Genomic DNA, 19,012 nt, shown 5'->3' on the forward strand with positions numbered 1-19,012 from the left:
CTACTTTTATTACCTGTAATTTTGAATGGGCTGCTAAAATTTACCTACTGAATACAGACTTTTTATTAAGCCTAATGAAAGTATGTCATGCTAACATGGTCATGCTGGGCGATTTGCATAGTACCATATGATATGTGAAATTTCACTGACTCTTGACTGGTCTTCAGTGAAAAAACATTAGACGCCCTCAACAATATCAGTGTTCTACTATTACAGTAAGTAATACTTTCCTGAAATGGTTGTATTCCAAACGTTTCATCTGTTACGCCTTTTTCTCTTTTGTATACAATGGGATGAACGATGCGTTTAGAAAAACTTGATCTACTCAGGGAACAGAAAATCTGGGAAGAAAGCAACCTGGACAAGTCTTCAAAAACTGGTTTTACAGTGGGTGAAATGTGTGTGGTTTTGTGCTGACATAGTGATGCCTCTCAGTCCTCATAACGAGAGGAGAATTTGGGACCCTCATGCTAGGGATACTCAGCAACGGAATGAGACTCTGGTCTGGATAAATGAAATTGAAATTCCCATTGATTTCCGGGAGGCTGGAGTTCTTTTTGCGTTTTAACAGGAAGATTCCTCCGACTTGCCGTGCACATGCAAAGGGACACGTGGCCCTGTGTCGTTCACAGGCGCAGGTTTCGCGGCCGTTTCCTGCCCTGTTTGGCGTGTTTGTCCCCGGGAAGGGGCTCGGCACAGGACGCTTTGTTTCCGCAGCTGACGGTTGTTTCTGTTTGCAGGTTGCAAACCAGCGATGTCCCAGAACTGACCGTGGTCAACCCAGTAAGTAACCAACCTGCAGCCACAGCCGTTGTGATGATGTTCTGAGAAGCGAGAGCTGTGCAGGGAGAAGGAAGATGTTATGCACTGTGTGCGTAGTGCTAAATTCTGCATCCAGGTCCTGATTTTTCCACAAGACGTTAAGCACGAGCTTAACTAAGACTTCTAGATCCTTAGTCCACATCTGCAGTTACTTTTGTGACTTCAGGCTAACTGTTGAGTAGATCTGTAGCAATGCTGTCCATAATAACAGTGGTATCGTGCTTTCGGGATCTGTTTGTGTGGAGGCTTGAAATATAAACATTATAGACTGTAATTTTAGTGTGTTGCACGTTTTCAGTATGCCTTTAGTAGCTTTGATATCTGATGGTATACAGTTCAGGGAATATTTAAAATTGATTGAGAGGTTGTGCTGAGAATTTTGATTCCAAAATCCATTTTAGCAACTTTGAAAAATATTTTGGATAGTCAGAGAACGTGTGATATTTTACTACATGATGAGTGAGCATGAATTATCTTTTTTTTAATAGATAGCTTACTAGATGATTATTAAATCAATAATTTTACATCTACATCAATTTGCTTGCGTTTTTTCGGGATAGCTAAAGAGAAAAGGTGTTTGTGTCTTACTCTGGTACTTGGCTTTGGACAAAGCGGCAGTGAGAACTGAAATAGAGATTTAAACCTTTGCTCAGCTCACCGGTGCATCTTTCAGGTGTGTTCTTGACTCTGTGGTGGCACTTGCTGTCTGTCGGGTACCTGAAGTAACAGAGGGAAACTGGAAATGAATTTGACATGAATTATCAAGTTTATTATTTTTATGCTCCTCATGTTAACGATCAATTCTTTATATGCTTGTGATAATATACCCTGAAAATAGCAAATAACATACTTAAATTAGTAAGTTTATGTCCAGTAATGAAATATGTAGCTTAATAAGAGCCTTGTTTAGATCCCAGGCATGATATTCTGTGATTCAGTGGAGTCTTATATTTCAGTAGCGTCCTTTGTGCCGTTATCCCAGAGGTAAATTATAATCAGTAAAGGTAAAATTTGCGCTGACAACAGGGGGGAAAAAAGGCTAAATCAATCTTCTTTGCAGGCTGATTAAAATAATTTGCAAGGTTGAATTTAAAAGGTTTTAAAAGTACTTTTTCAGGTGTACAGTTGCACACTGTCTGTATGTACAACACTAAAACCACTAGACGTGACTTACTACAGGATTTATGGAACGTACCAACACCTGCCGAATTCAAAGAGCGGACAGGTTCATGTGCAGAGAGCAGCTCAATTAAATAGGAGGGATCAAGTGAATTAAAGCTCAAAGGAAGGGTTTTTCTGGGGAACCCGTTGCGTACAGCAGCGATGCGAGAGCAGGTAGGGGCGGGAGGTGGGGTCGCCTGCGGTTTTGGGGTGAGCAGCAGCAACCTGAACCAATTTGAAAAGAAAAGAAAGCAGAACTGGGAAAGTCATTAAGTGCTTTCAAATAATAGACAGAAATAGGGTGACTGTGTACAGGATGTAGAGTGACTGAGGCGCTGGGCGCTGGAACGTTCTGTAACCCGGTAGCACGCCGCCAGCTCCCGTAAGGTCAGCCGATTGTAATGAAGAATCTTGCAGAAACGTGCAAGTTAGACATGCACCTTGCTTTGTTTTGAACACGTGCTTTATCACTTGTCAGCAGCTGTGTCTCAGAACAAAAATTGCACAAAAATGTGATTGTTGAACTGTAAGTGAAATTCGATAAGAAGTCTGGGAACTGGCAACTAATGAGAAACTACTAACAACAAGTTGCAACACACTGTACGGAGGAGTAAGGGGGAAAGAAATAAGAGAACTTTGGCAAACGCGGGTTAACAAAAATGGTTCTATGCTTTTATGGCAGTTTGAATGTTAGCTCCCTGCCTACAGCTGTTACCGTCCTTCCTCAGAAGTTAAGTGTCTACATTCATAGCTGTATTTGCCTTTTTTTGTCATGTAAATACTCAAAAGGGTGCAGAGAGTTCACGTGAAGGTGCATTTGGTTGTGGAAAAGGGATCTTTGTTTTGATAGTCCCTCGAACAGTTGGGTCAGGAGCAGAAAAGAGGTGTGGAGCTGCTGGAGGGCCCCAGCAGTGACCGAGGCGGGAGCAGCTCCGCCGGGGACAGGGGGAGAGCTGGGCTGGTCAGCTGGGGAACACGAGCTCCGGGGAGACCTGACTGCGGCGTTCTGTGCTTAAAAGGGGCTGATAAGAAAGGTGGGGACAGGCTTTTTACCGGGGCTTGCAGTGTCGGGACAAGGAGAAATGGTTTTAAACTGAAGGAGGCTTGATTTAAGTTAGGTGTAAGGACGACGTTCCTCCCGTGTGGGCGGCGAGGCCCTGGCCCAGGCCGCGGCGCTGGGTGCGGGTCCCGCAGAGCTGGCCCGCCGGCGGAAGGCGTCCCTGCCCGCGGCACGGGGCCCGGGCGCCGTGGTTCTGTGGAAACGCGCTGCTCCTTGCTCCGGGTCATGGCGCTGGGGAAGCCACAGCTTGTTTGGCGGTGCAGGCGGCTGTGCGCCTGGCCAGCTCAGGAGGATGCAGGAGCTTCCGGAACGGTCCATCTCCCGAAGAACATGGCAAGTTACTTCATACGTGTGTAGCACCTACAGGTTTAATTGTGTCTTTAGCTCAGTAGAATGAATAACAGTTAAAATTGACTAAGAAACTGAAAATAATGACTTCAAGTTTTATATGCTTACAGTAGTTCTGCAGAGTGTAAATAAAAGGCAGAAGACAATTATGTCTTTTCCTACTTATTTTTGCAGCTACTTTTAGAAAATAATCTCATTAAAAAATTGAAATTGAAGTATTTTATTGCCGTAAGTTGCTGATATGTCTGCAGATATGGTCATTGTGTATATACGTGCATATGCTTGCTTGGATGTGTTTAGATTTATTTGTCAAGGAAAAAAAATAGCATGCTACATAAAATCATTATGGAAGTAAAATTAAAAATGACTGAAAGTTTCACGGAAAGAACTAATAAGCTACTTATTTCTGTGTGGAATACATAGTTTTATTACAATTTTCTTTTAAACTAGTAGACTATGTTTGATGTGTTGTATTTTATAATCGGAGGGCAGTTTTGATAAGCAAAACAAAGAAACCACCAATACTCATGCAACTGCTGTAATAGTTACTCCAAATTGTTTTAATGCTGCTGCCGCAAATCAGGTTTAAGAACAGTTATTTTCTGTAGGGGTTAAGGAGCAGCTTTTGATTACGTATTGTCAATCCAGGATTAGCATCTGTTAGGAGGAATAAGAGGTGTATTAAGCTTTACTGTACAGATGGCGACTGGAGAAGCTCAGATGCAAATTGAATTTTAGGTAGTATCCGTGTATTGTGAAGAGCAGCTGGTTCTCTCTGCAGTGATGGTGGTCTGTTTGCACCAAGTGTTACTGTTGTTTGCAGGTACTTCAGAAGTTTAGAAGTTCAGAAGTCCCTCAAAGCACATATGATTAGAGTTTTCACTTTGTTTGCTTTGACTTTCTTACGGGAAGAAGTGTTCGTAGCATTTGCATACAAAGCTTTGTCTGCTTATGGGAAACAAGAAATATTTTCTTCTAATTAAATGTCAGAGTTGTAATATACAGTAGCTCTGTAATTTAGATGTTTAGGTTAAAAGGACATTTCTAGGCAACTATTGAAAAGATAATTTTCCCTGTGTAAGTTGATACAGCTTTATCTTTTGCATCTCAGTCTTCAGGGACTGTTCTGCTGGTAGCTCATGTGAGTATTGTGTTCCTTCCTCAGCTGGAAAGCGGCTTCTAGTGGGGCTTCACCGGTCACCCCAGGCAGGCTCCAAAACCCCGGTGTGGGTAAGGTTACAGTGAGGGAACGAACTCTGTGTGGTGCTTTTGTGCTGTGACTGGGATCCAGAATACTACTATGAACCATTTGATATTTGGTTATATTCTTAAAGTCTTAAAAATCCTTAGGCAAAACTAAATTGGCTTTGTTTAATTTCTTTTCTGATTTTGAGGAAGGTAGCAGATCCTGTGGCAGTAAAGGGAAAATTGAAATACTGAAATCAGGAGAGTCAAAACTGAGAAGGCAACCGGCATCCTTGAATGAAAAAAAAACAATTAGAGTTCTTTAATTTTCAGCTTGACAACTGGAAGAGTTTACATGTGTGTTTTTGGGAGACGGATGTGAAAACAGAACAGCCTTGTGCCAGGCAGCGGCAGCTCATCAGCATCGTGTGAAGGGCACCAGGCCTTGGCTTGTTCTTCCTTTGTGGTTGTAGCTCTGCTCTTGTGTTGCTTGGAAGTCCATAAATCATTTACTAATTTATCTTAACAGTGGGTGAGTCAGAATAAAAGATTATTTTTTTTCCAGAGACTTTTGCAAGGCAGGACAGGTGGGGGCAGTAGCAGAAAGGCCCTGGGGTTTGGCAGAGAGTAAGCCCGAGGTGAGTCAGCCCAGGCCACGGCCGGGTGTGAGGGGCAGGCCGAGCCCTGCTGAGACCGGGGGCTGTGTCCCAGGGACAGGCAGCGCTGAGACCAGGGGCTGTGTCCCAGGGACAGGCAGCACTGAGACCGGGGGCTGTGTCCCAGGGACAGGCAGCACTGAGACCGGGGGCTGTGTCCCAGGGACAGGCAGCGCTGAGACCGGGGGCTGTGTCCCAGGGACAGGCAGCACTGAGACCGGGGGCTGTGTCCCAGGGACAGGCAGCGCTGAGACCGGGGGCTGTGTCCCAGGGACAGGCAGCGCTGAGACCGGGGGCTGTGTCCCAGGGACAGGCAGCGCTGAGACCGGGGGCTGTGTCCCAGGGACAGGCAGCGCTGAGACCGGGGGCTGTGTCCCAGGGACAGGCAGCGCTGAGACCGGGGGCTGTGTCCCAGGGACAGGCAGCGCTGAGACCGGGGGCTGTGTCCCAGGGACAGGCAGCGCTGAGACCGGGGGCTGTGTCCCAGGGACAGGCAGCGCTGAGACCGGGGGCTGTGTCCCAGGGACAGGCAGCGCTGAGACCGGGGGCTGTGTCCCAGGGACAGGCAGCGCTGAGACCGGGGGCTGTGTCCCAGGGACAGGCAGCGCTGAGACCAGGGGCTGTGTCCCAGAGACAGGCAGTGCCGAGCTCTCTTGAGATGGGCGGGAACAGGAGCAGGGGATGCAATACCATGTGTGAGAGAACTGGGATTGATCAGAGGAGCTGATGGTTGTCTTGAGCTGCCTTGAGGGCGTTAGAGAGAAGAAAACTCAGATTCTGCTTGGGAGTGTGCCATGAAATGAGAAGAGGCAAAAGACAAATTATGCAAAGAGAAAGTTTGATTAGACAAAAGGGAAAAAATTCTGAGAGCGAAAGTTGTCAAACTTTATGAGCTGGCAACATTCGCTTGCAGCCCAGAAACCCAGTTGCACCCTGGGCTGTGTCCCCAGCCCCTGGGCAGCAGGTCAGGGAGGGCGTTGTCCCCTGTGCCCGCTCTGTGAGCCCCCTGCAGTGCTGGTCCAGCTCTGGGTCCCCAGCACAGGACACACATGGAGCTGCTGCAGAGGGGCCAGAGGAGCCCCAGGAGTGACCGAGGCTGGAGCAGCTCTGCTGGGGACAGGGGAGAGAGCTGGGCTGGTCAGCTGCACAGGAGAAGCTCTGGGGAGACCTGAGTGCGGCCTTTCAATATGTAAAGGGGGATCATAAGATAGAGAGGCTTTTTATCAGGGCCTATAGTGACAGGACAAGGAGAAATGGCTTTAAACTGAAAGAGGGTAGTTTTAGATTGAACGTAAGAGATTTTTTATGATGAAGATGGTGAGACACTGTAATAGGTTTGCCCAGAGAAGTTGTGGATGCCCCATCATTGGAAGTGGTCAAGTCTGGTTGGATGATGGGGCTTTGAGCAACCTAACCCAGTATAAGATGTGCCTGCCTACAGCGTGGGGTTGGACTAGATGATCCTTGAAGGTCCTTTCCAACCCAGTCTGTGCTTCTATGAAACACTGAAATGGGTGCTCAGACAGCCTGCAAAAATCTGCTTCTTTACTGGGCAAGGCTCTGTGCAAGCTGATGTGACTTTGCAGTTAACTGAGCAGATGGGACCAGATGATCTCCCTAAGATCCTTCCAATCTCAACAACTTTTTGATTCTATCTTAATCAGAAAGATCTTAATTGTTTTCCTTTTCTTCCGCTTTGTCTCTTTCCTCCTAGGGTTTTTACAGGAAGAAGGTAGAATTAGAAAGAAGCAGTAGTTCAAGGAGTTGTTGAGTCAAGTCAGTGCTCTATAGCAGGGAAGGTGGGGTGGGAGGCAGCTGCCCTCATGTAACGCTGAAGAGCTATTGGATTTCTGACAGCGACTGGCACTTGCTTGTGCCGGCGCCTTCCACGTCCTCAGTGCCATCTCTCTTAGGGCCGTGCTGTCTCCCAGACCGGGCCGTGCCTGACCCCCTCGGCCTGGGTGCCTCGTTAGCTCCGCCGCGTTGTAGTACATCCTCTCGGAGACACATTCCTTTGCTCTTCTGTTGGCCTGGGTTTCCCCAGATTTGGATGCAACGTGGTGCCCTTCTTCAGAGGCACAAAACAGTGAACCATGAAGGTCCGTGTTTGCGACAAGTACGTTTCATGCAGGCGCTCCCTTGCATTCTGTAGTTTGCCAGCCTCCTTCAACACCACTAAAACCCTGAAGTAATTAGCTATTAGTAGTGAGGAGATGGGTAGAGGTAGTTGAATTGCAGATGAAAGAAACAACTGAAATGTATCTTGTTAGCAGATGGAAAATTGTACAAGTTTGGTGGACTTTTTTTTTTCTTTGGGTGAGAGATGCGATCTGAGAGTGTCAGGTGAATATGTGTAAGTCATAAAATAAACATGTTGGGTATGTATCAGTGTGTATCTGATCCTGCTCTTTCTAAGCCAGGCACAGAGGTAACGCCTGAGCTAGTGCAGCCTATCCTGCCGTCTCCCCGAGCAGTGCCGGGGTTTAGCCAGGGAGATCGCAGCGGGAACGTGTTCGGGCATGAAGTGATGTTTTTTCCATATGGATTTAGAAAAATATTCTTGGCTTAAATTGTGTCTACTTTTGGGATATGAAAAGCAGCCTGACCAAAGTGAATAGTGGGCAGAGGGCACATAGAATAGAACAGATCAAATTTATCAAGTGTCTGATACTGTTACTGCTGCAACAGGACAACGTGAAGACACAGGCAGTGAGAAGACAGATGGGAGGTGAAGCTGAGATTGTAAAATATGTGCTTTACGTATGTTATGAAGTACATTTTCATAAAGGTGCTTGCAGGTTGTGACTAGTGTTGAAATGGTTTACTCCAAATATTTAACATATCAAGGGTTTGTATGGCAGTAGTTGGACATCAGCTATGTGATCCTATGTGTTTGCATATTACCTATTCATAATACAAAATGTTTCTGCTGTGCTCCATTTTCACTGTGAAATCAAGCTACAAGTTTGCATGTTTTAAAATTTCTGTAGAGTACCAAGATGCACCTGAATTTCAAGAGCTGCCGTCAGGGAGAACATTCATTGGGGTCGTGTTGTGGTGAGCCTCAGGATGGACTGTGTATTCTCATAGTTGTTGGAGAGCATGTGTGTGCGTAGACATGTATGTGTATATATGGATAAATAGCTATCAAAAACTGCCTGTATTGATCTATGTGCAGTCTGTTTTATCTGAGGACCAAAGCAGGTATTTGTTCAGCAAGGCAAGATTTTCTTTCCTTTCGTCCCAGCTCTGACCTGGAATCTTTCGTCGGTTTGTACATACGTCAAGAGACTAGAGCTCAGTGTGGTTCTGTTGGCGTCAGTGACGCTGCGATCGTTTATTCTCTATGGTGGTCTGTAATGAGTATCTTGTTAGGCATGTTTTTATTTGGTAAAGAAGAAATAAATTGAGATTGTGTTCATGTACATAATGTAAATATGAAATTAACAGGTGTTTTTGAAATGTTTTGTCAATATTTGAGAGGTTTTGTTTTTGGATTTTTGGTTTAAAACAAAGGGAAGGATGTAGGCTTCAGCGTTCCAGTATCCTCGCGTGGCTCAGAGGAGGCGAAGCGGTGGGGTGCGGGGGCGCACGCCGGTCGGATGAAGCGCCGGCTTTCGGGTTGTGGGGGGCCGGATGTGTCGTCTCCTTTAGCTGGTGCAGGGGTGTTGCCAAGGTGAACGCAGGCTTGCAGAATGGTTGGAAATCATTGATATTCTGGCTCGGAGGCTGTAAATGGCTCGGTGGCAGATGGAGTCTTTGTCAAGGAAGAAAAATGGCAGCTCTGGAACGTCATGGATGTTTTTGCTCGGCAGCTCAGCACACAGGCTGTGACCTTCAGTGTTCGGGGGTTTCTCCTGTGCTCTGATAAATTGTCCTCTGCTTTTGTTCCTTAAAAGTAGATAAACAGTAGTCACCGTGATTCAGTACAATTTGGAGTATTTAATTGTGAAAAGGTGTATTCATTGCCAGTTTTTTACAAGTAAGCTTTGAAGCACGCTTGCAATTTGTGCTTGAAGTGCCAGAAGCAGCTTTAGCTGAGCGTTGTGCGGTACTGGAAATAAAGGTGTTTGTGTGCATGGATATTGTATAGCACAGTACTGAAACCGGGGTGTGAGCTGTTGATCCTCTGGAATATGACTTTAAACCACAACAAAGCGTGCTAAACTGGACACTGTTAATTTTTAGAACATATTCCTACTGTGGACATCCATATCCGTTTGATTTATCCCAATAAAAGACACAATTTTAGACTACATATTGAGGAAGCTATTTCTGGTTAGTTCGGAGAGGTTAAATGTGGCTGATAAATTCAGTCTCATTTCTGAGTTCATGCTTTTTCTTTACTGATTGAAAATTCAGGTGTGTTTTAGCACCTGGCACCATCTAATTCTCTGTACCCTTGATATGGTTTCGTCTGTGTTCTTCTATGAGGTTGAGTCCATATTTATAGAACAAAGCTTTGCTTTTATCTGTAGAGTAACTGGTTTATATGTTCTCACTCCTAACGGTGAAATTTGTGCCAGGTTGTGTGATTTGTGAATTTTGTCCGGTACTTAAGATATATGCATGGCTGTCTAGTGTGAAGTTGTGTACTGGAATCACATATTTCATGTGTACAGTAGATTTGGATCTCTTAAAGTCCTTCTCATTCAATTGTTTGAATTAAGACTATGTCCTTTAACAGTTCTCTGTATCCACTAGTTTGATCCCTAATAAATCCGTTCACATCAGTTGTTGTAGTATATGGCTTCCAGAGCCTATGACATCTTGTAGAAGATGCTCAATTGGACAGTTGACCTATATTGCAAGGTAATAAGTCATTGTTAAAAGTGCAAGCATTTCACAGCCATCACTTGCCAGCCACACTCCTTAGTCTACTTGGCCGTTGTTGGAATTACAGAAAGCAGTCACTGTTCATCACAAAAGGAAACGACCCAGCACTCTGGGGGTCAAGGTTGTTGCGTTAGAGTCTCTCTCAAACGCCAGGAGCAGAGCAGCCTCTGCTTTCAAAGGTGAGCCCGCTCTCAGTGACTGTTCTGTTGCAGTCACCTTGAGATGTAACATGGATGGCTTTTTTGCAGAAGGACGAGTGCTTTGTAATTGAAACAGAAGCATTTTTGATAATGTGATTGCAAATAATCTTCATGCATCTCTTTATTAGGACATGGCAACGTACACGTGAGAGGAAGAGCCCTCATCTGGCTGTCTGTACGGTGTAGCTGTGTCTGTGCAAGTGCGGGACACGAGGGAGGGTCGGGCCGTGGGTACCTGCTTTCAGCTTTCAAAGCTCCCAATGACAGAAGTGCTTGTTAACTTAAAAAGGAGCAACTGGGGCAGGTATGGAGAGAGCTTATGGGCTTTTTGATGCTTTTAATGACTTCCCTAGTTCATTACCTCCAGTACCTCTGCTTGCTTCGCGGGTTGTGCAGCGCCCGTTGGGTGTGACTGGCGGCAGGGCTGGTTAGGTCTGTTTTCAGACGTTTCATTAGTTTTCTCCTCTCTTTTTCAGTGGTGTCTTGTGCCTCCTGTTCCTTTGGTGGTGTGATGGCTGTCGTAGCTATAGAATGACTGAATGACTTCCTCATGGCCTCAAGATAAAATGAGGAATAAATGACAAATTACTTTGATTTATTTCGCAGGAGCTCTGTATGCGATTTTGTATACTAAAAGTAACTGACTAATTGGGGTTTGGCTTAATGGAATTAGGGTGAAAAAGGAAGAAGAGCAAACGAGCCAACCCCACTGACAACCAAAGAAACCCCAACCCTACCAGACAAGCTAGCAGACATTTATTTTCTACTGGTTTATACTAGTTTTTGGACTTGAACTTTGACGCTTATCAACAAAACCACTAACTTGATAGTGGCATTATAGTAACAGTATCTTATTGGATTATTTCAGTTAAAAAACTCTGTCAAATGAAAACAGTGGACAAATGTGTTCAGCTGTATTATTAATTTTACTAGTTTGGGGTGAATCCAAGCCATGTTCTGACACTCCTGGAGCTAGCTGTGTGAATAGGTTGCTTTTTGTCTATGAAGTAGAAGGCAGCATATATCCCACAAAACCAAAAGATGATGTTAGCATAACGAGGGAAAAAACCCAGTTTTTAATGCTTTGGTAGCGTTTAATTTTTATGGCCAGCTCTGAGCAGTAGAATAAATAATTCCATTCAGTATTTCTCTCTTTTTAGGTGTTTTGCATAGCTGATGCTGGCTTGTGCACACCGGTACTGAACCGGCTGGCTTGTTTGACTTGGTTTCACAATGGTTTTGCATGTTTGTGCAAAGCAGTTGCACTTTTATTCATGTAATGGTTCTAAACTCTGTTCCTGTTTAGTCATTAGATAAATCTAGAGGAGATTTTCCTAAATGTGATGGTGTTGTATTAACTAGTGTGCACGTTCATCTGTGCGGGTATAGTGTGTTCCAAGTGCCATCCAGTTTCATCGGACGTTGCTGCTGTTTTACTGAGGAGTAAAACTCCTTTGTCTCCTCAGCACCCACTGGTGTTTGTTTTTCCTTCAGGGCTACGCTAACAGTGCTGGTAGAAGCCATGCGATTAGAATCTACATTTAGCAATAAGGAGAGAAATAAATTTCGTAAAGTAAAAAGTGTTGTACGTACAGTGCTAACCAAGTATTTTGCAGTTTTGCTGCACTTGAGACCGGGAGGAGGACAAGATACCGAAAGGTCGAGGGACGACGGGAGAGAGAACAAACGATGCACAAAGAAAATGACACGGAGGTCCTGGTTTAATACATATGTATTCCAGGTTGATGGCTGATTTCATTAGCAAATCTCATTGTTATGCAATGTCTGTTCTTCTGCAGCAAAATGAATAGTGTATTCTCAGAGGGGCTGCGTGTGTGAGCATGTGTGTATTGTGGTGATACATAAAGAATATATAGTTACAGTTGTTCTAACCTTTGAAAACTTCTGAGAAATCTTTCAAAATAATTTTATATTTCAATTTTCTAATAAAATGGTAAATTAGTGGTTACTTGTATGGGAAAGAGCAGTTTAACCCTCCTTCTCTGTGCATTTCTTTGCTGTGTTTGCTACCCGTGTGATCTTGTCACCAGAACCTTCAGTCTGCCTGAGTAACAGTTGATACTGAACTTACCACATAAAAAACCAGAAATTCCGTTTAAAGAGGTTGGTTTCTGTAATGCGTTTTAAATGGCTGATCGTGACGTCTATAGAGCATTGAAACACACATCATCACAAATCTCACAGACTCAAATCGCTCTGTATATTGTAGCAGAATATACTGAAAAATATCGAAAAACGGTTTGTTGTGAATTACATCAACTTTATTAGCAATGGTCTGTTCTGGTACACGAAGATACTGGCGGGCTTTAGTTTCGTTTGTTTCCAAGTGGCTACTTACAAACATACTGTCCAAAATGAGAAGGAACATACAAGAAGGCTTTGATGCAGAAAAACTAAAACACACTGAAATGATTGATTTCAGGTATTTTTCTGTGCTCTTTCAGAATTTATTCCGTATATGAAGTTTGTGGAGTCAAAATCTAGTAGCAAGTGTATGAAATGCTACTAAATGAATGTTAATTTGGTGTTTTGAATAGTTTTATGATTAGTTGTAGGCGGTGAGCCAGCACGAAGAGTGCTCGTGGGCACTGCGGTAACGCCAAGAGGAGAATGCTGCTCCGGGTTCCGTGCGGGTGACTTCTCCGCGCCCCGAAACGGTGCTGTCCTCGCTGGGCTTTTGTCAGAGGCACATTTAGTGACAGCAGAATGTGGCTCTTTCCCGATGGTAGTTCAGTAGTATCTGCTATGTTTCTTCAATTCCGAGATACTATTTTAGATGAAGCGTCTGTGCGTTCGGTGAATCATGAGCAGTGTGCTCAGGGGGGTGCGGAACCGGGGCGGGGGGGAAGGTGGAACCGGGGCGGGGGGGGCGGAACCGGGGGCGGGCCGGGGACAGGACCGCCCCTCCCGGTGCCGAGCTGTGACCGGCCTGTGGGTGCGGGTTTCGCAGCCTCTGCTCGTGGCTTTTCGAGGTTGGGTGGGTGGTGCAGGTTTAGACGGGCGGCGCTGGGCTGCGTTGTGGGAACAGGGACGCTGGGCTGAGAGTGGTGTCAGTCCCATTCACAGGGACACAAACAGGACTAGTTTGGGATGCCATCGTGTGAAGGGCCACTTCTGAAAGGTCACTTCTGTTAACCTTTTAACTTCAGTAAAAAGTGATTTAGAACTTGTGGTGTCCCAGTCCAGCAGATGATTTCTGTAGGTGGTGAATTGTCCCTGTGTATTCACAGGTGATGCTGGATTTTACATAGTGTTTATATTCATCAGGGTTTACTGTTTTAAGCAAGTGTTTCTGCTGTGAAGTAATCTGCATTTCTTGAAGCAGTTTTTATATTCGCATCAAGATATGATGCAAAATACAGATCTCTGGCTTTGCTGGCATTCTCTAGAGGTTGCGTAGAGTTAATATGTTCTCAGATGAGCATAAGCAACATTCATAGCTTAAACTGTGTTTTTATTTCTTTATCAGAGGTGAGCTGTGAAGTGTTAAATGAAAACTCCTTTTGGAGCGGGGCGGCCTGGATGGTGCAGCACTTGCAGCCAGGCTCAGATCTCTCCTTGGGGCTGGTGCGGGTTGAGCTGACCCTTACGCTGTGGTGGTGCGATGCTGGGTGAATCACAGCACACGGCGCTCTGTGAGAAGCTGTGGATGTGTTTGAAAAAATAAATTCAGTATCTTTCATTTTCTTTATGGCCATAGATTTAATTGCCCTGGGCAATGTTTGACATCTCAATAAAAGAACACTTCAGTATTTTACTCACTGTTACTGTATGTACCGTTTCAAAATTCTTTAACTTCATTGGATTTATTTTTCAATACCCATATATATAGCTAGATCTGTATCTAATACCCATATTTATAGTTAGAACTCGGTATAGAAACCTTTAGATCATGAGCGCCTAAATCTTGCTGTGAGAGCTTGTTTGCAGTGATACTAGTACAAATAATATAAGTACAACATACATTGCTTTTTAAAACTATTTCAAGACTACTGTGAAGAGTTCTGCTGATAACTCCTTGTCTCTGCAGAAAGATTTTCTGATTTGATGGTTTGACAAGAGTGCTTTTTTTTGTAAGATGAGTAGCCATAGGAGGCGAGATGAACAAAATGCTGCTGAAGTTTTGTTTTTTTCTAAAAGGAAGGAGTTGTGTCCATGTGTCTGATTAGGAAGCGGTGTCTGTACTGACGGTGCCGAGCCCAGCTTGCAGAGCGCTGACGGGGTGTGCTCCGGGTGCAGAGCCCCTCGCGTTGGCACCGGGCGCGTCCCCGGAGCGGGTTTGCTGGTGCGCACAACCTGCCGGGGTTCGCGGTTGTTCTGGTAATGCCTTCGGCGGGTTTTGTTCTCCTAGTTTCTTTCATTCCTTTCTTGAGCTGAGTGTGAGAAATGGCTGCAGCGTATTTAAAACATTGTTATTAGAAGCTTTTGTTGTGTTCCTTGATTTGTTCCTTCAGTCACGTTACTTTGGTGCGTTCCCTGCGTTTCTTGTTTCCTGCTGCTGTGCTTCTGAGAGAGGGAGAATTAATGGACATCCATTCCCCGCCCTTTGCATAGTTCCTCTAGTATGCAAATGGTCTCTTATCTCATTCCATGCTGAAGTCCCAGCCCTCGTGCTGTTGTTTAGGGCACCGTGGTGGTTCCACTTGCATCAACCTGCTGTATAGCAGGTTGGCTGTATTTACCCCTTGAAGAGATTCTGCCTTCTGCCAGTGGACCAAAGACTTGAGTTGCTTAGGAGCAGCAGGATTTCCTTGCACTAGTCAAGGGCTGTGTTATGGGGAGTTGGTTGTTGGTTGGGAGGTGGTTATTTTAATTTTCATAGTAGCCGGGGGCCCCCTTCAGTTCCACTGTGAGAATCTGGTTTTAAACTGGAGCTTGTTGAAATTAGTGTTTGGAAAAATTATGGGTAGGAAACAACCACCTTTTCTCACTGGATCGCTGCCATGTATCTAGCCATGTGTAATTCATTCTTTTCAAGAGCAAAAACGTTAGGCAGTTTAAAAAAAAATAAAAAGGCTTTTTTTTTTTTCTTTTAAAATTGTGTACAGTAAGTTAATTTTGTTCATTTTGGAATATCTTTAGATTTCTTTAATTGTGCTTTTTTGGAGATTGATGTTTAAATTCTGAACACAGGAATAAGCATTTTTTTTTTCTCCTCAGTTTCAGGGTTTTCCAGGGCTGATTCAGGTTTTCATTTCATAGCACTTTCTCATACCAAAACAACTTTTAGAGCAGTTTGTTCTGGGGTATGTACATAAGCATTATTTAAAAGACAATACAATAGTTTTGTTGGGCTTGGCTTAAAAAGAAGGCAACGAAGTACGGCATTGTGTAACATTGAAAGATTTCCTTTGTGGTTCAGTTATTTGCGAGTTTCCTGCTGCCTCGCCGGCTGAGCTAATTACGGCAGGTGTAATTAGCAGTGCATGCCCAGCAGCCTGCGGGTCCGTGCGTGTTGGGATCCCCGCCGGCCGGTCCGTGCGTGTTGGGATCCCCGGTCCGTGCGTGTTGGGATCCCCGGTCCGTGCGTGTTGGGATCCCTGCCCGCCGGTCCGTGCCTGTTGGGATCCCCGGTCCGTGCGTGTTGGGATCGCCGGTCCGTGCCTGTTGGGATCCCCGGTCCGTGCGTGTTGGGATCCCTGCCCGCCGGTCCGTGCGTGTTGGGATCCCTGCTTCCTTGGCTGTTTCCCAGGAAGCCGGGCTGTCCCTGCAGGAAGCGCCGTTTGACCTGGGCAGGATCTCATTACAATAATTGCTAATCTCTGAATGAGACGGCCATGTTTGGTGTGGAACACGCAGGGAGGCTGTGCTGGATCTGAGGTGTTTCCTCCAGTGCAGTTTGTAAACGCTCGCTTGAATTTTGTTTTCGGGGTAGCTCTTGACAGCAGACATCTGGTGACCTTTGGGCTCGGCAGAGGTGGGGCACGGTAGCTCGTGTTCTTCCTTCTTGCCTGAAAGAGAGAAGAAAACAAGAGCAAAGCCCCGGCTGTTGTTTTGGAGTGCTGTCACTGCTCGGTAGCGACAGGATAATGGCTCCTTGTGAATAAGCTGCGCTGCACAGTAAGCCGCACTGCTCGTGTTCCGCTCCCTTCCCTCCCCCTTCCGCCCCGCGGTAACAGTTTGGAATGTTTAGAGCTTCAAACACAATATAGAGAGATGCAACTTTGAATTTTTCGATATTCTGGGACAGACAACTACTGCTTTTTTGTAATGCTTATCTGATAGTAGTAATGAGCAAATATCTGATTTGCATGAGATTTAAAACAAAGTCTATTGAGGTGTTAGAGAGCTGGTATTAACTTTATGAACAATTCTGGTGAATACTCGCTGGACAAATACAGTGACATAAAATGCACGTGTTTCATTTCATGGCTTATCACTCGCAGAACTGTTTCATGTCCAATGAACTTAAGTTTTCAAATAAAACAGCGGTTTCGTCAGCTTTTCTTACAGGTGCAGTGAGTGTTCTGCTGTTGGGATGTTTGTTGTAGCTGCTGTGTTTGCACTCCGCTGGTTGCTGGCTCTTGCTGGCCGGGCCGGGGGCAGTGGCAGCTGTCACGGGGTGCACGGCTCCGGCTCCTCTTGCTCCGGAGTGTCAGTGTTAACCGGTTTCGTGCTGTGAAGCGATGGCTGCAGTGAGTTTTGGGGCTCACTCTGCTCTGCTAAACGGGTGTGCAATGAGTTGGCGTTGTTGTTTTGTTTTGTCTTTTTAAGATTGGTCTTATCTTGAACCAGTATAAATGTAATAGAATTTGCAATAGCATTGTATGTACCGTGATAAGCATTACTGAAGTTCTATACCAGCTAATACCAATGCATGTTCTTGATTATTTGAGGGAAGTTTAGAAAGGTGTGAAGTCAAATTTTGCCATTCCAATATAAACTTGTATTAAAATAATATTGTGCTCATGGTACCAAAGACTTCTTGTCCTTTTTTTGGGTAAGCTGTTTAGAGTCTGAAAAACACCTATTGTGAATTCCCTTACTATGGAAATAAAATGACTTACCTCCTGTTACTAAATGAAACTGTATCCACTATGTATGTTGACAGATACTTGAACCAAAAATGGAATCTGGAGAAAAGTTACGACTCAGATAAAAGAAGTAAATATTTTCATAATAGATAGTAAAAAGAATATATATTTTCAAATATAATAGCCATTATTAAAGAACTTGTGAAATAAACAGCATATACGAGGGATCCGTGGCTGTTCCCGCTGTGGCAGAACAGGCGGAGCACGGGCTGCTCCCAGCGTGGGGCGGCAGCCGCTGCTGGGGACCCGTGGGCTGTGGAGCGTGGGCACAGGGCTGGCGGGAGGGGAGCGGGGCGGGACGGGCGCCGTGCGGAAAGGAGGAGGATCCAATCTGCGCTAATTTGTCAAACAGCTCCTCTTTTCAGCTGGTGGTGGAGACCTGGTGTTTGGAAACTGTTGATCTGCGCTGTTTTTCCCCCAAATACTCAGGCGGGTGTTGTGAGGATTACTGGGGAGCCAGCGCCAGTCAGCGTCCTCGGGGTGGGGAGGTTCCCCGGCGTGCTGTGCTGCCCCCTTACCAGCCCCGGGACACCGGGAATTTAATTGGGAACACCGGTGACCTGGAGTACTGGTCCGTACTAATCCCTCTTACCAAACAAGACTCCTTTTTTCAAGAAAATACGGAATTGCTCCTCTCACAAGATAAAACTTCATACCAGCAAAACGGGCGAGTCATCTCCCAGCAGGCTGGCAGTCTGCACTGTCGAGCTGGCTTCTTGTACCTCTGCTCAGTTTTTGTCCTGTGTCTTGCAGTCCTGGTGTTTTAAAGATGTGCCCCTCACTATTTTTCATCTTTTTCCATACTCCGTGTCTGTAGAGCCTCTTAGGCTCAGGGCTCAGTGCCTCACAGCGGAGTTTCTTTGTTTAAAGCTTCAGTTCAGCTTATGTAGCAGAACTGGGTTCCTGTAGAACAGGAGGGACAGCCCTGGTGGTGCTGCTGGACAATGGTTTACGGGAATACCGTGTATCATTGTTAATCTTTAAATGATAACCAGGCTTTGCCAAGGAAACAACACCTGGTGCAGCTAAAATGGACTCCTGTATTTTAACGGGTGTTCTGTAATCATGTAGGAAAATGTAGTGTTTAGCATGTGGATTTGCTAGAAGCCTGAAGTCTAGATAGGTATTCTGACATGGACGTTTGGTTTTGTAGATGGAAATACAGACGGTTTGTTGTCTGCTTTCTCTGCAGTATGTGGAAACAGAAATGCAACCTGTCAGGTTTTTTAATGTCTAACCACTTCTTTCAGGTGTGTCAGTAACACTGGGATGTCAGTTTGCACCTGTCTGGTTTTGTGGATGAAGTCAGCGAGGATAGTCTGACGTGGTAAGATCTGCCATGGCTTCTGTTCAGGCTCGGGTTTATTTCTTTGTATCTTAAGAACCCAGATATTATTCCTGCTAGTTGCTCTGTTTAGGTAAACTTCAGTGGACTGTTTTTAGTTGGTTTTGTTTTGCTTAATTATTTTTTTTGAAAGATCATAATGCCTTAAAAGTGTAAGAAACAAATAACCTAAGAAAGATACTTAGCAGTAAGGGCAGATGCCAGTGGTGAAGCTGCCTTAAATGGATGGCTGGCATAGCACAGAATCCTTCCAGGACTGGGCTGGTTTTGCAGAGAACTGCGTGACTGGAACAATGGGAAGATGTGGAGACCATTCCTGTGTCTCAGCCTTGCTGGTCAGGCGT

General features: G+C 45.1%; 1 protein-coding gene across 20 annotated transcripts in view; it reads left to right on the top strand.

Moving 5' to 3' along the window:
• The window catches only part of BAZ2B (bromodomain adjacent to zinc finger domain 2B), a 108,347-nt gene that overhangs the window by 27,323 nt on the left and 62,012 nt on the right, over window positions 1-19,012 (top strand). For 15 of the 20 annotated variants that reach the window (XM_065070077.1, XM_065070074.1, XM_065070066.1 and 12 more), the window contains one exon: window positions 741-783. The exons of 1 other annotated variant lie outside the window; for it this stretch is intronic. The gene's annotated coding sequence lies outside the window, so the exon portion shown is untranslated. Of the gene's footprint in view, window positions 1-740; window positions 784-16,075; window positions 16,350-18,573; window positions 18,651-19,012 lie in introns of those variants that run through there. 4 more of the 20 variants (XM_065070078.1, XM_065070081.1, XM_065070080.1 and 1 more) reach the window with 4 other exon arrangements.

This window comes from Columba livia, chromosome 7, assembly GCF_036013475.1.
Source record: "Columba livia isolate bColLiv1 breed racing homer chromosome 7, bColLiv1.pat.W.v2, whole genome shotgun sequence".
Taxonomy (NCBI): domain Eukaryota; kingdom Metazoa; phylum Chordata; class Aves; order Columbiformes; family Columbidae; genus Columba; species Columba livia.